The sequence below is a fragment of the Mus caroli genome, unplaced genomic scaffold (genome assembly GCF_978045245.1).
Source record: "Mus caroli unplaced genomic scaffold, Mus_caroli_1 scaffold_11, whole genome shotgun sequence".
NCBI classification, from domain to species: Eukaryota; Metazoa; Chordata; class Mammalia; order Rodentia; family Muridae; genus Mus; species Mus caroli.
The window spans coordinates 18677346-18692065 of NW_028227266.1; positions in this window are offsets into that span (position 1 = coordinate 18677346).

A 14720-nucleotide genomic window follows, 5' to 3' on the forward strand; every position below is an offset into this window, starting at 1 on the left:
ACTGTACATTGCAAGTTTCTGGACAGCCAGGACTAACTGCATGATCAGAACTTGTCTCCAAATTCAAAAAAGTGTCCTGGGGACCAGAGAGCTAGCCTAGCAGTTACAGGTACTTGCTGCCAAGTCTGACAGGCTGTTTGCTTTGCAGAGTCCAGGTGGAGGAAGGAGAGATTCTCTCTGGTGTCAGGTGTGCTATGCCTTTATGCCAGCTTGCTAGACCTTCACAATTCAAACCACATTTATTCATTATTATTTTATGTATATGAGTTAGCCTAGGAGTTCTTGAACTCTAAACACAGTTTTTTTAATGGAATGTAGTAAAATGTGGGTCTTGGGTTGGAGAGATGGCTCAGTAGCCAAGCACATTTGCTGTTCCTGCAGAGTGCCCAGGTTTGGTTCTGCCTGTGGCTCTGTAAACAGGGTCTGAACGCTGGCCTTGGCACCAGGCAGCTTGGCACATGGTACATGCAGGCTAACTCATATACATACAATAAAAATGACTAAATGGGCTTTGAATTGTAGTCCGGGTGGCAAGCTGTGTAAAGGCATAGAACACTCAGCCTGCCCAGCTGGTGAAGGGAACAATTGACTCCCATAAATTTCTCCCCTTCACATATGTCCTACGCACATTAACTACATCCATACATATGTGCACACGTGTAAACGTGAGTGCTTCACAGGGAAGGTAAGACAGACCAGAGTGGTGATGATATACAAAGTCCAAAATCACTCCAACAGGCTCTATGTGGCCTTTCATCTCTTCTGTCAGAAGTAGAGAGCGGGTGGAACCCAGCACTCAGGAGGCAGGCACGCGCAGATCTCTGAGTCTGAGGCCAGCCTGGTTTACACAGCAAGTACCAGGACAGCCAGGGCTACACAGAAACCCTGTCTAAAAAAAAAACAAAAAGAAAGGGAGGGAGAGACTGGAGCAGCTGCTTCAGGATCAGAAAGCTCCTGTGTCTTTGTATTTCACTGTAAACACCCATACATCCAGCTGTGCTGTCTGTTGCACAATTGAATGGCTGGTTCGTGATGCCAGAATCTGTGTCCTTTCTCATCTGAGAGGCAAGAAGCTAGGATTGGGTTTAGAAGAAAGTGAAGTGACCCAGTGCAGGCACCAGGCATACTTTGGATTGAGCATCACGTGCACAGCCGGGTGTCATCGGGCCATGGGCCATGTGGGATGACAGACAGGTCAGAGTAGTAGTCCTAAACTGCCCTTTGCCTGAAGTTGGTGACAGCCCCTTCCGGCCCCTCCCCTGCTGGCCCCACTCAGTGCCTTCCAGATTGCTGAGTCTGAAGGTTTCTGTCCATTTCACAGGTAGTCCAGGTGGGGGCCACCCCACATGCTCCACCCAAAACTCATATTCCAAACTACAGGGAAGTCCCCAGGTCCTTCTTCCCTTGAATCCCAGCAGGTTTCTGCACTGTGTCATAGAAGACACAACCTGCTCGATTCGGATGAGCAGGGCTGTGTGCCACCCAGTGTGTAGAGCACTCGACTTTCCTGGGATGCACTCCAGCATTCCATAAACCTGTCCTCTGATACCTACGGGCACCATCCATCACACCACCACCCAACAAAAGCCCAGCTGTGGTGGTGCACGCCTTTAATCCCAGCACTCCGGAGGCAGAGGCAGGTGGATTTCTGAGTTCGAGGCCAGCCTGGTCTACAGAGTGAGTTCCAGGACAGCCAGGACTACACAAGAGACTCTGTCTCAAAAAACAAAACAAAACAAACAAACAAACAAAAGGTAGTAAACGTCGGTTCACCAGTCCCCCTGAGCCAAGCAGGTGAATGCCCATGATTGTCCACCACAGTTCAGCCTGTGGTCTGCAACTGAGGAGCTGGACCTGAGGCAGTCAGGATCACCGAGGCTCCCCTATGCACATCAAATGATGAGGCCCTGACAAGCTGGCAACTGAGGCTTATTCTCTTGGGTTTCCAGTGGGTTCCAAGCCCAGCAGGGTTGACCAGGCTATGTCAGCTTTGATCCTGAGCCCTCAGGTTCCTTACAGTGGATGATGGAAAATACATACAAGGGCAGCCAGGTGGCGTGGAGCAGCTTATACATCTTTCCTCTCTCTCCTTCTTACTCTAATTATGAACAAATACAACATGAAATTATTGCTTCTTTAGAAAGATTTGTTTTAATTTTTATTTTTATGGGGTGGGGATTGCGCCCCTGGGAGCCAGAAGAGAGCATTAATCCCCTGGTGTTAGAGGTACAGGTAGTCATTATGGGGCACTCACCAGAGAAGACTACTCAGAGACCAGTTTAAGCCAGTAGAAAGTCCTTATTAGCTAGCCGGGTGTTCAGGATCCCAGTGTAGCCCCAGGCCTTTTTTAGGATGAGCTTTTTAAAAAACATATCGCTGTTGACTTACTTCAGCTAACAGTAACAGCCAATAAGCAAGATTAGTGCATTTAGAGACTTTCCCACAACTGTGGACATTGATGGGTTAGGTCTTTGCTTTTGGCTGTTGTTGCATCTATATGCTGAGTTTTATGGCCTGAACAGTAGGTACTTACATCATGGAGTCAGTTATGCTAAGGCTGGGCACCAGTTACCATGTGGGTACTGGGAACTGTTGAAGTCTAGGAATTGCCCCACAAACCACATGGACAACAGTGTCAATCTGTGTAGCCCTGGCTGTCCTGGAACTCACTCTGTAGACCAGGCTCGCCTCGAACTCAGAAATATGCGGGAAGCCGGTGCGGCCGCATGGGCCAAGATGGCACCCTGGCCCATTGCCAGACCCCGTTTACTGCCTTACCCGAGCATTCGCAGTGAAACTGCATGCGTAAGCTGCCTGCCAAGTTAGATTATTCCTCGTGATCTGGATCTGTCAGCCTATCTGTGACCGACCTGAGCTCGCGCCTAGAGCGTGTAGGATTCTGATTGGATGAGGTGGTGTGGAGCGAGATGAGGTCAGTTGCCCCTACTATATAAATATAGCCCTTGCCCTAAGTAAAACGGCTGCAAGTAAAACGAAGGAAGCTGCATGAACTGGTGTCCGTGTCATTCTTGTCTCTGTGGGTTGGAGACTGCGGGTTTCTCTGTGTAGCTCTGGCTGTCCTGGAACTCACTTTGTAGACCAGGCTGGTCTCAAATTCAGAAATCTGCCTGCCTCTGCTTCCCAAGTACTGGGATTAAAGGGGTGCACCAACATGCCTGGCCTGTTTGTTTGTTTAAATATTTATTTATTTTTATGTATATGAATACACTGTAGCTGTCTTCAGACACACCAGAAGAGGGCATCAGATCCCATTGTAGATGGTTGTGAGCCACCATATGGTCGCTGGGAATTGAACTCAGGACCTTTGGAAGAGCAATCGGTGCTCTTAACCCCTGAGCCATCTCTCCAGCCTCCCAATTTGGTTTTTGTTTTTGGTTTTGGTTTTTTGGTTTTTTGAGACAGGGTTTCTCTGTATAGCCCTGGCTGTCCTGGAACTCACTCTGTAGACCAGGCTGGCCTCGAACTCAGAAATCCACCTGCCTCTGCCTCCCGAGTGCTGGGATTAAAGGCATGCGCCACCACGCCCGGCTCCCAATTTGTTTTTTAATTGTTGTTTTGTTTTGTTTTGTTTTGTTTTGAGACAGGTCTGCTCTACATAACCCTGGCTGCCCTAGAACTCACTATGTAGGTCTGGCTTAGCCTCTGGCTGGCCTCAAACTCAGCTTTGCCTGTCTCTGCCTCCCAAGTGCTGTGGTCAAAAGCATGAGCTAGCACATCTTGCTTAGCCCTGAGTTCTAGATCTTCCTACCTCCACCCCTTAAATGCTAGGATTGGAGGTGTATGCTGTATCCACTTTCTGTGGGCTGGGCATGGCAGCAGGCCTGATTACATGCAGAGCAAGCACTGTACCAACTGAGTCCCAGCCCTGCACCTCTCCTGAAGGCTCTCCAGAAGGTCCTTCTCCTACCTGCCCCAAATGCAGTTCTCTCTGTTCCCATGAAGCACCACACCTCCAGTCTCTGGGACCCTCATTCCACTCCCTGTCAATGTGTCAAATCACTCTGAGGGAGACTAGGGGTTAGTGAAACCCTCTTCTGGTAGTCAGCATAGATCCCAAGGACCCCCAGGCTTCACTGCTGGGCAGACAGCTCATTGCTTAGTGATAACCACTTGCTGAAGACATCCTGGTTCCTAGGAAGCCACACATGGGCAGTGTGCTAACTGAAGGTTCATGGTCTCCCCTGAGGTAACCCTCTACAAAGCAGGGTCTCACTGTCCTGTCCTGGAACTCTGCAGACCAGGCTGGCCTCCAGTCCAAAGAGATTCTCCTGTCTCTGCCTCCCAAAAACTTCCATGACCAGCTTAGTTTTCATTAATGAATTAATGAATTAATTTTGTGCTGGGCAGTAGTGGGGCACACCTTTAATCCCAGCATCTGGGAGGCAGGGAATAAGGGTCTCCATGGGTTCGGGGTCAGCCTGGTCTACAGAGTTAATTCTAGGACAGGTAAGGTTACACAATAAAACCCTGTCTTGAAAACCTTGTTAATTAAAATTCTTTTTGTGGGGTGGAGAAATGACTGCCGTAGTGTACACACACAAGGCTCAGTAGACATCCTGTCAGAAGTGTTCCTTCTACCGTGTGGACCTAGGGCTTTATCAAACTGTGGTTGTCCAGGTTGGTGGCCAATGCCTTTACCCACTGGGTTATCTCACATGCTCAGAGCCCTTTATTAAAATCCCAAACAAGGGCAGAGGGAAGCAACAGTGAAGAGCATTTGCTGTCCCTCCACGTGACCAGAGTTCAGGTCCCAGGGTCACATCCTCTGGGCAAGTCCAACTCCAAGGAATGAGATGCCCTCTTCTGTCTGGATTCCACCAGCATTTATCTGCATGTGCTCAAGGACGGACACACACACACACACACACACACGAGACAGAGAGACAGAGATAGACAGAGGGAGCAAAATATGTCTTTAAAACCCCCAACAAGCCAGGTGGTAGTAGCACACCCCTTTAATCCCAGCACTTAGGAGGCAGAAGCAGGAAGATCTGAGTTTGAGGCCAGCCTGGTCTACAGAGTGAATTATTCCAAGGACAGCCAGAGAAAACCTATCTCAAGGGGTACAAAAACAGACAAAATGGCAACCCAGCCATGGGATTATGGGACTCTGTTGGGTAGACTCTGGTGACCCTTGACTTTCATGTGCTACTCAGGACCTCTCTCTCTTTCTCTCTCTCTGTCTCTCTCCCTCTCTTGTCTCCCTCCTCTCTCTCCCCTCTCTTCTCCACCTCTCTCCTCTCTCTCCCCCTCTCTCCTCATTCTCTTCTCTCTCTCTCCTGTCTCTCTATCTCTATCTGTCTGTCTGTCTGTCTCTCTCTCTTTGTGTATGTGTGTGTGTGTGTGTGTGTGTGTTTTGCACTCACTCATTTTCTTCCAGTTGTATCCATGGGACTCTAGATAAGAAGTGAGCATTAGCCTCTCGCATTAGAACATCAGGTGGGCACCAGCCCCATCACACTCCAGGGGATCAGCGCCGGGCTAACCCATCGGCAAGGTGGGTGAAGGCCATTGCTGTCAAGTCTGAGAACCGAATGGTGAAGGATGAGGGTAGCTGTTCCAGAGCTTTCCTCTGATGTCCACTCAGGAATATAGCAGGGACCTTCACCGCCCCCAACACACACATAACTCATCTCATGTCCCCTGGGATTGGCTAGCTTCAACCTTCTCAGTCACGCTGGCCATGTGTGGCTCTGTACAGCTCTGTATAGAACTACACACACAGCCTGACATTGACATCCCCCTGGTCCCCTAGCCAACATGGTTCACAGGCAGCCTGTGGCAGATGAATATCCATCTCTAGGGCTCCAAAGGCTCCTGGCCCAGGGCACTCAACAGGCCATGTGAACAGTAAAGCAGTGTCTCAGCCCTGTCACTGTCCACTTCCTACTCTGATACACACTACCCCAACATCCCCCACCCAGCCTGCCATTCACCTCTTCCTTAGATTCCCACGCCTGCCGTCTTCCCCAGAAACTATGGGAGGCACCAAGTCAGTACCCTGTCAGTTTCTCTTCTGCTCAGGAGCCCTCCATGGCTCCCACCTTAGTCTGGATTGAAGCCGACATCGCCCCTATGGCTGGGCTTGGGTAGCATCTTTTCCTTGTTGTCAGTTTTGTTGGTGCTGGGGGGTGGCATTTGTTTACCTCTTCCCAGCAAGGTCTGTGTCAGGGCTGAGGACACAGGATGCTGGGGATGGCATCTTAGGACAGAGGAGAAGCTGGAAGGCTTCTCTTCCCTTCAGCCTTCTCCACTGAAGCAGACAACTTGACAGTCTAAATGTCGCCTTGGAGACGAATCTCTAGGTGTGCCTATGAGGGAGTTTCCAAATTAGGTTCACTGAGGTAGAACATGCCACCCTGATGTGGGTGGCTCCATCCCATAAGTTGGGGTCCTGGACTGATAGAAAGGAAAAGGTGACGGAGAAGCAGCAGTTACCTCACGTTCCCGCCATCATGGCCTCTCATCTCTCCCCTCAGCGGTGAGCCAGAATCTTCCCTTAAGTCACCTTTGTCTGCATCCAGGCAGAAAGAGTACCCTCAGCTCGCCCCACCCTCCAGCTAAAGCTCACAGGGCCCAGAAGGACTTACAGGCTTCCTGCCCCAGTCCTGTACCCAGAGGGGGAAGTTTCCTTATCGCCACAGAAGCAGAAATGCAGAAGAAAGCCAGGCCTCTCCCTGGCCTGCCTCTGAGTCACCCATCCATCCCCTTAGAACTCTGGGAAACCAGGCCCTCCCTCAGCAGCTCACAGCCCTGTTTGTGTCTGTGCTCCACAGATGGAGGCGCTGCCATAGCCACACAAGTCTTAGGCCATGAGTGCCATGAGTTTGGTCCCTGGAACCCACATCAAAATGGGAAGAGAGAAGGCCCCTACTGCATAAGGTTGTCTCCTTTTTTTTTTTTTTTTTTTTTTTTTTTTGGTTTTTCGAGACAGGGTTTCTCTGTATAGCTCTGGCTGTCCTGGAACTCACTTTGTAGACCAGGCTGGCCTCGAACTCAGAAATCCGCCTGCCTCTGCCTCCTGAGTGCTGGGATTAAAGGCATGCGCCACCATGCCCTTCTCATAAGGTTGCCCCCTGACCACCAGAAACACCCACAACAACCATGAGCAACTTGTTACATTGTCATCCTAGCTGGGCATGCACATGCACTGTACAATAGTTCATCAGGTCAGAAGTCTGAAGCAGAAGTATTGGCCTATGAGGTCAAAGCCAGGTTGGGGTACATAGTACCCACTAAAAAAAGGCTGTGGAAAGCTGGCCCAGCAGTTAAGAGCACTGGCTGCTCTTCCGGAGGACCCAGGTTCAATTCCCAGCACCTACAATGGCAGCTCTCAACTGTCTCCAGCTCCAGCTCCAGGAGGCTTACTGCCCTCCTCTGATCTCTGAGGGTACCAGGCACATACCCTGGCTCTCCTGGAACTTACTCTCCAGACCAGGCTAGCCTCCAACTCAGATCCACTGGCTTCTGCATGCGCCACCACTCCTAGCCCAAGAAGAATTTTAAAACAGATCTGAACATGGTGACGCACCTGTTACCCTAGCACTGGGCAGGCTGAAGCAGGAGGATTATGGATTTTGAGGCCACTTTGAGCTACTTAGGAAGAACCTGTCTTGAGCTAGGTAGATGGCTCAGTGGGACAGAGTGCATATTGTGCAGTCATGGAGATCTGAGTTGAAATCCCCACCAACCATGTGAAAAGCCAGTCACCCCTCCATCCCTACCCCCTCCATACTGCTTACCAAGGCAAATGTGGAGGCTGAGGCAGGAGAGTTGCTGGGACTTGCTGGCTGCCAGCCTAGCTCCAAGTTCTGTCTATGGCACACGCCTTTAATTTCAGCACTTGGGAGGCAGAGGCAGGTGAATTTCTGAGTTCAAGGCCAGCCTGGTCTACAAAGTGAGTTCCAGGACAGCCAGGGCTATACAGAGAAACCCTGTCTCAAAAAAAAAAAAAAAAAAAAAAGACAGAGTTTCACAGTCTGGGAACTCTCTCTGTAGACCAGGCTGGCCTCAAAATCACAGAGATCCACTTGCCTTTCCCCCTGAATTCTGGAATTAAAGGCATGCGTCACACCATCAACACCCTTCTTTAAGTTTTTATTTACTGTGTGGGTGTATTGCAGCATGTCTGTGTATGCCCGTGACCATGGAGACCACAGCCCCTGGAACTGGAGTTCTAGGCAGTTGTGAGCTGTCCTGTGGGCACTGGAAACTGAACCAGGGTCCTCTGAAGACAACTGGCTTGTCTCTCCAGCCCATCATCTCTGTTGTTTATTTTTTGAGACAATCTCTCCATGCAGTCCTGGTTGATCTGGAACTCTCTGTGTGGACCTGGATGGCCTCAGACTCAAGAGATCTGCCTCCCTCTGCCTCCCAACTGTTTAGATTAAATGTGTATACCACCCACACCCCTAACACACACACTTGTTTTTCTTCCTTCCTTCCTTTTTTTTTTTTTGTTTTGTTTTGTTTTTCGAGACAGGGTTTCTCTGTGTAGCCCTGGCTGTCCTGGAACTCACTTTGTAGACCAGGCTGGCCTCCAACTCAAAATTCGCCTGCCTCTGCGCCCCCTCCCCCCCCAACACGAGTGCTGGGATTAAAGGTGTGTGCCACCACACCCGGCTTGGTTTTTTGATATAAAGTTTCTCTGCATTGCCCTGGCTGCTCTAGAACTCACTCTGTAGATGTAGACAGGCAAGTTTTGAATTCAGAGATTCTCCTGCTTTTGCCTCTGGGTATTGGGTTAGAGGCGAGTGTCTCTACAGCCTGGCTCACTTTCAGAATTACACTGATTTAATTGAGGAGGGAGGTGTAGGGTGACAGCCACAGTGTGTGGAGATGAGAGTTACTTCTCTCCTTCCAGTGTGAAGTTCCCAGGATCAAACTCTTCCCTGCTCTTTCATTACTATGTCAACCTGTTAGGTTCCGAGAAATATTTCCCAGATCATATGAACCAAATCTTTGTCAGTGACACCCAAGGTTTGAACACATGTGTTGTGCTCTTTTTTTTTTTCAATGAAAAAATAAAAAACAAAATAAATACTGTTTTAGCATTAATAATTCTTTCAAGCAGGTTCTGCACAGGAAGAGGAGCTTGATGGCTTCTGTGACCTCAGGGACAGGGAAGAGAGTTTTCTGCAGCCTGTGGAAACATGGTCTCAAAATCAAAAACAAAAACGAGATATAAAAGGCCCGACCGACTGGGGCTGGGACTCCCGTGGCTAGAGTCTTGTCTAGCTTGCTGGACACCCCAGGTTCTATCCCTAACCCCCCTAGTAACTGAGGTTGGTGGTACAAGCCTGGCATCCTGGCTCCCTGGAGGGGGAAGCAGAAACATTCGTTTAAGGCTAGCCTTGGATATATAGTTAGTTTGAGGCTAGACTAGGTTACATTGTAAATTCCTGTCTTAAAAAAAAACCAGCCAGGCCATGCCTTTAATCCCAGCACTTGGGAGGCAGAGGCAGGCGGATTTCTGAGTTTGAGGCCAGCCTGGTCTACAGAGTGAGTCCAGGACAGCCAGGGCTACACACACACACACAAAAAAAATCAAAACTGGTCCAGGAATGGTCCAACACTCGGGAGGCAGAGGCGTGGGGATCTCTGGGAGTTCCAGGCCAGCCTTGTTACATAGAGGCTCTATTTCAAAAAACAAACAAACAAGGAAACAACAACAAAAACCCACAAAACAAACACACACAACAAAAAACAAACAAAACCCCAGGCAGAGGCAGGCGGATTTCTGAGTTCGAGGCCAGCCTGGTCTACAAAGTGAGTTCCAGGACAGCCCGGGCTATACAGAGAAACCCTGTCTCGAAAAACCAAAACAATAAAACCCTCTTGGGACCAGACAGATGCGTCTTAGGGTTACTATTGCTGTGTTGAAACACGAGAAACAAAACCAGCTTTAGGAGGAAAGGGGTTATTTGGCTTACATATCCCTAGTCAGGAACTCAAACTGGGTGGGAACCCAGTCAGGAGCTGATGCAGAGGCTGTGGTGAGGAGCTGCTCACTGCCTTGCACCTCAGGGCTCTTGTAGAACCCAGAACCCAAGCCCAGGGATGGCCCCACCCACTGGGGGGGGTCCATCCCCCATCAGCCACTAATTAAGAAAATGCTTTCCCGATGGATCTTATGGAGGCATTTTCTCGATTAATGCTCCCTCCTCTCAGATGGCGTTAGCTTGTGTCCAGTTGACAAAACTAGCCAGTAATGATGGCTCTGTTGGTTGGTATAGTGTCTGCTATGCAAGCAGAGGTCCTGAGCTGGACACACAGCGCCCAGGGGAAGAAGCCAGGTGTGCAGGGAGACCAGGGCATTCCTGTGGCTTGCTAGCCAGCCGTTTAATTGATCCAGCCAGTGAGTTCTGGGTTTATACCAACTGTAAAGATCAGGTGGACGGATAACAAGGAAAGCACTTGGTGCAGAATCTGGCTGCGGCACGTACAAGCACGTGCAGACGGACACACATGCACAAGCATGTGCAGACGGACACACACAAACACACACACCACAAATTTCGAACAAAATAATTTAAATCCAAGTAACTTGTATGTCTTGCTTTAGGCAAAAAAAGGGCAGGTATTTTCTAGAATTGAAAAGGAGGGAGGAGGGACAGCCGGGCGTGGTGCACACTTTTAATCCCAGCACTTGGGAGGCAGAGGCAGGCAGATTTCTGAGTTCGAGGCCAGCCTGGTCTACACAGTGAGTTCCAGGACAACCAGGACTACACAGAGAAACCCTGTCTCGAAAAACTAAAAAAAAAAAAAAAAAAAAAAAAAAAAAGAGGGAGGAGGGAAGAAGGTGGGGGGGATAAGGAGGTAAGAGGTGGAGAAGAAGGAAGTGGAAGTCAGAGACTAAGACTGTCTCTGGGGTGACTATGTCCACCCCTGGGGTGGCTGCTGGAAGGGGAGCAGCACCCAACACTTTCCTGGTCAAGTTCCAGAATCCTCTCAAGCTAGTGAGAGGAAAGCAAGCAGAGGGGAAGAAACAGAAGAAACTTTCTGCAGCAAAGTCTGTGGCCCAGGGCCACACAGGAGCCAACACGGGTGGCAGCTGAAGAAGGAGTCAGAGAAGCAGGCTCCACCCCCAACAGGCTGACATGGCTTTATATCTACAGTGGGCACATGAGGATGGTCAGGGACACACATACACACACACACACACACACACACACACATCACACATACACATATACACATAACACACACATACATACACACACATACAAACATACATACCACACACATACACATACATACATACACATATACACACACATACATACATACACATATACACACATACATAAACACATATACACATACACACCACACAATACACACCATACACACACACATAAACCAAATATACCATACACACATACATAACACACACTCACATAAACCATACAAATACACTACACACACCATACACATACAGCACATATACCACACACATATACCATTCATGTACACCACACATATACCATACACATATACACACACATACACACCACACAATACATACACACACTATACATATACACCACATACATAGTGTACACACATAACACACACATACACACACACACCATAGCCATCAAGAAGTTACAGCTGCTGTGCATGGTGGCGCATGCCTTTAATCCCAGCACTTGGGAGGCAGAGGCAGGCAGATTTCTGAGTTCCGGGACAGCCTGATCTACAAAGTGAGTTCTAGGATAGCCAGGGATACACAGAGAAGCCCTGTCTTGAAAAACAAAAACAAAACAAACAAACAAAAAGAAGTTACAGCTATTTTAACTGGGAGCAGCGTGGGGTTTTTTCAGTAACTGGCTTAGTATATTATCTCTGTTGGTGAATAGTCAAGATTGGATTAAGCCATTTTTTATGGCTATTGCCCAGTACAGCCTATTTCAATTCCTCATGACCTGAGGCCATTACACAACCGCAGGGACAAGCAGAGGCTTGGAGATATCACAGGCAGGTGTGGATCTGGGCAAACTGGCTAGGAACCAGCTGGCCAGAGCAGAGTGCTGCAGAGAAGCAGCACCCAGACCTACCTCATGGAAGGCCCCAGGCCACTGTGACCAGCTCAGCACATAGCTTGACTTCTGGGAAGAGATTCCTTCCTGGTGACTCTAAGGAGGCCCAGTGGGGAGGGCCAGGCAGGGGTGGGGGAGTCCCAGCTGCTCAGGAGGCAGAGAAAGGGGATCACTGAGCCCAGGAGTTAGAGGTTATTTATAGTGAGTCTCCTGTTGCCAAGCCAGGGAGCTGCCATGTGTGAACTGCTGTGTGGCAGGCTGGGACGGAGACTCACTCGGAAGGAGAAAGCTGACTTCTGTTAGCTGACCTCCAGCACTCATGGGCACATGTGTGTACACACACAAAATACAGTAATACCATGAGTTTTAATTAGGTGAGAGGCAATCAAGGAGGACACCTGACATTGAACTCTGGCCTACATATATATACATATAAGCACACGCATAAGTGCCTCAAAACTCAAGGGAAAAAAAGACACAAGCTGGGCGGGCGGTGGCACATGTCTTTGACAGGCAGATGGATCTCTCTGAGTTTGAGGCCAGCCTGGCCTACATAGTGGGTTCCAGGACAGCCAGAGCCATGTAATAGAGAGATCCTGCCTCAAAAAAAAAAAAAAAAAAAAAAAAATCAACTCACAAAAGCAGCTTTTTACACCGTTCTGGCTTCTGGCTTCTACTATCTGTGTAGCTGAGGCTACCCTCATGATCCTCCTGCCTCCCGGGGGAGTGCTGAGACCACAGACTTGTGACAACAGGCTTGGTTTATGTGATGCTGGGGAGAAAGCCAGGAAGGTCCCCTACCAACCCAGTGCAGTGTGTCCCATTCTCTCTCCTGTCTCACCGTTCAGCTTCCGGTAGTTTGTTTTGCATTATCTATTTTTTACTTTATTACTGCCTGTGACACATCACAGTATGAATGTGCAGATCACAGGGACGAGTTCTCTCCTCTCATGTGGGTCCTCAGATTTGAACTCACGTCAGGTCAGGCTTGGCTGCAGGCACTAAGCCAACACACTATCCCTGGTTTGTTCTGCAGGGAGCTAGGCACGGACAGAATCTGAGTCCCTTTTAGAAAATCCCAAGAGCCTTTGATTCATCAAAACTTCTCTGTCCATGACAGACAGCCTTCTGGTTTAGCCATTCAGTGTCAACAGGGGAAAAAAAGGCCACATGTGGTTGTTTTTGCTCCGAGGGAAGAGATGCCCTTCTGTGTGTTCAACCCCTTGTAACAGGATAAAGCGGTACCAGCAGGTGCCTAAGGAAATAAACCAAAAATCAACATTTCTGTCAACACAGGAAGATAAGGAACCCATTGATTCTCAGATGAATTATTTAAAATAATTTCAACTTTAGCTTTGAAACAGGGTCTCCTGACAGGTGGTGGTGGGGTGGTAGTAAACACTCAACATTTAATCCCAGCACTCAGGAGTTAGAGGCAGGCAGATCTCTGAGTTCTAGGCCAGCCTGGTCTACAGAGACCAGGACAACTATGGCTACACAGAGAAACCTTGTCTTGAAAAACAAAACAGGGCTGGTGAGATGGCTCAGTGGGTAAGAGCACCCGACTGCTCTTCTGAAGGTCCAGAGTTCAAATCCCAGCAACCACATGGTGGCTCACAACCATCCGCAATGAGATCTGGCACCCTCTTCTGGAGTGTCTGAAGACAGCTACAGTGTACTTACATATAATAAATAAATAAAATCTTAAAAAAAAAAAAAAGAAAAAAGAAAAACAAAAGAAGAAAAGGAAAGGAAAGGAAAAGAAGAAGAAGAAGAAGAAGAAGAAGAAGAAGAAGAAGAAGAAGAAGAAGAAGAAGAAGAAGAAGAAGAGGAAGAAGAAGAGGAAGAAACAGAATCTGTGTAGCCTAGGCTTGTCTGGAACTTGCTGTCCAGACCAATCTGGACCTCACTCACAGAGATCTGCCTGCCTTCTTCCTAGTTTCAGTGTTACCATATCTTGCTATGGAATTCTTCCATTAATAATTATTCTAACTACTGGGTCCTACCCCCCCAACCAAGTAATGTTTCTTTTTTTCTAATTAATTAATTAGTACAGAGGAGTGTGGGTGGAAATTGGAGGACAATTGGCTGGAGTTGGTTCTGGTTCTCTCTCTTTCCAGTATGTGGATCCCAGGTCGTCAGGATTGCACCCTCACCCACTGAGCCAACTCACCCACCCGCACACGCCGCCACGTTTTAGTAGCACTTTCCGTTCACTTTATATACATTTCTCGCTGAGTGTTTGTGTTTATGGACGGATCCAGATAAAACCTGCAACTGTACTTGGGTCAGAAATCTATCTGCACATTCCTAGAAAGGAGAGCAAACTTGCTGCAAGAAGTGTAGGGGTCGGGGGTGGGAGGGGGCTTCGCATACTGCTGTTTTGCTTTGGAGGTGGAAAGGAAAGCGTCGGAAGGCGACCCAGGGTGTGGAAGGGCGTGGGTTGTCCCTTGAACACTCAAACAGCAACGCGGGCAGCTAAGCGTCCGGGAAGCGGTGAAATTCTGTGGGAGGAACTCGAGGAACTTCCCACTGCTGCGGGAGCTTCAGGGGTTAAAAGAGCCGATGTCACATCGGCCGTTCCAAGCTCCTCCCCGCGCAGTGAGGTGAAGATTTTTGAAAATCACCCCATTGCAGACTCCTCCCCCGCCTGGAAAC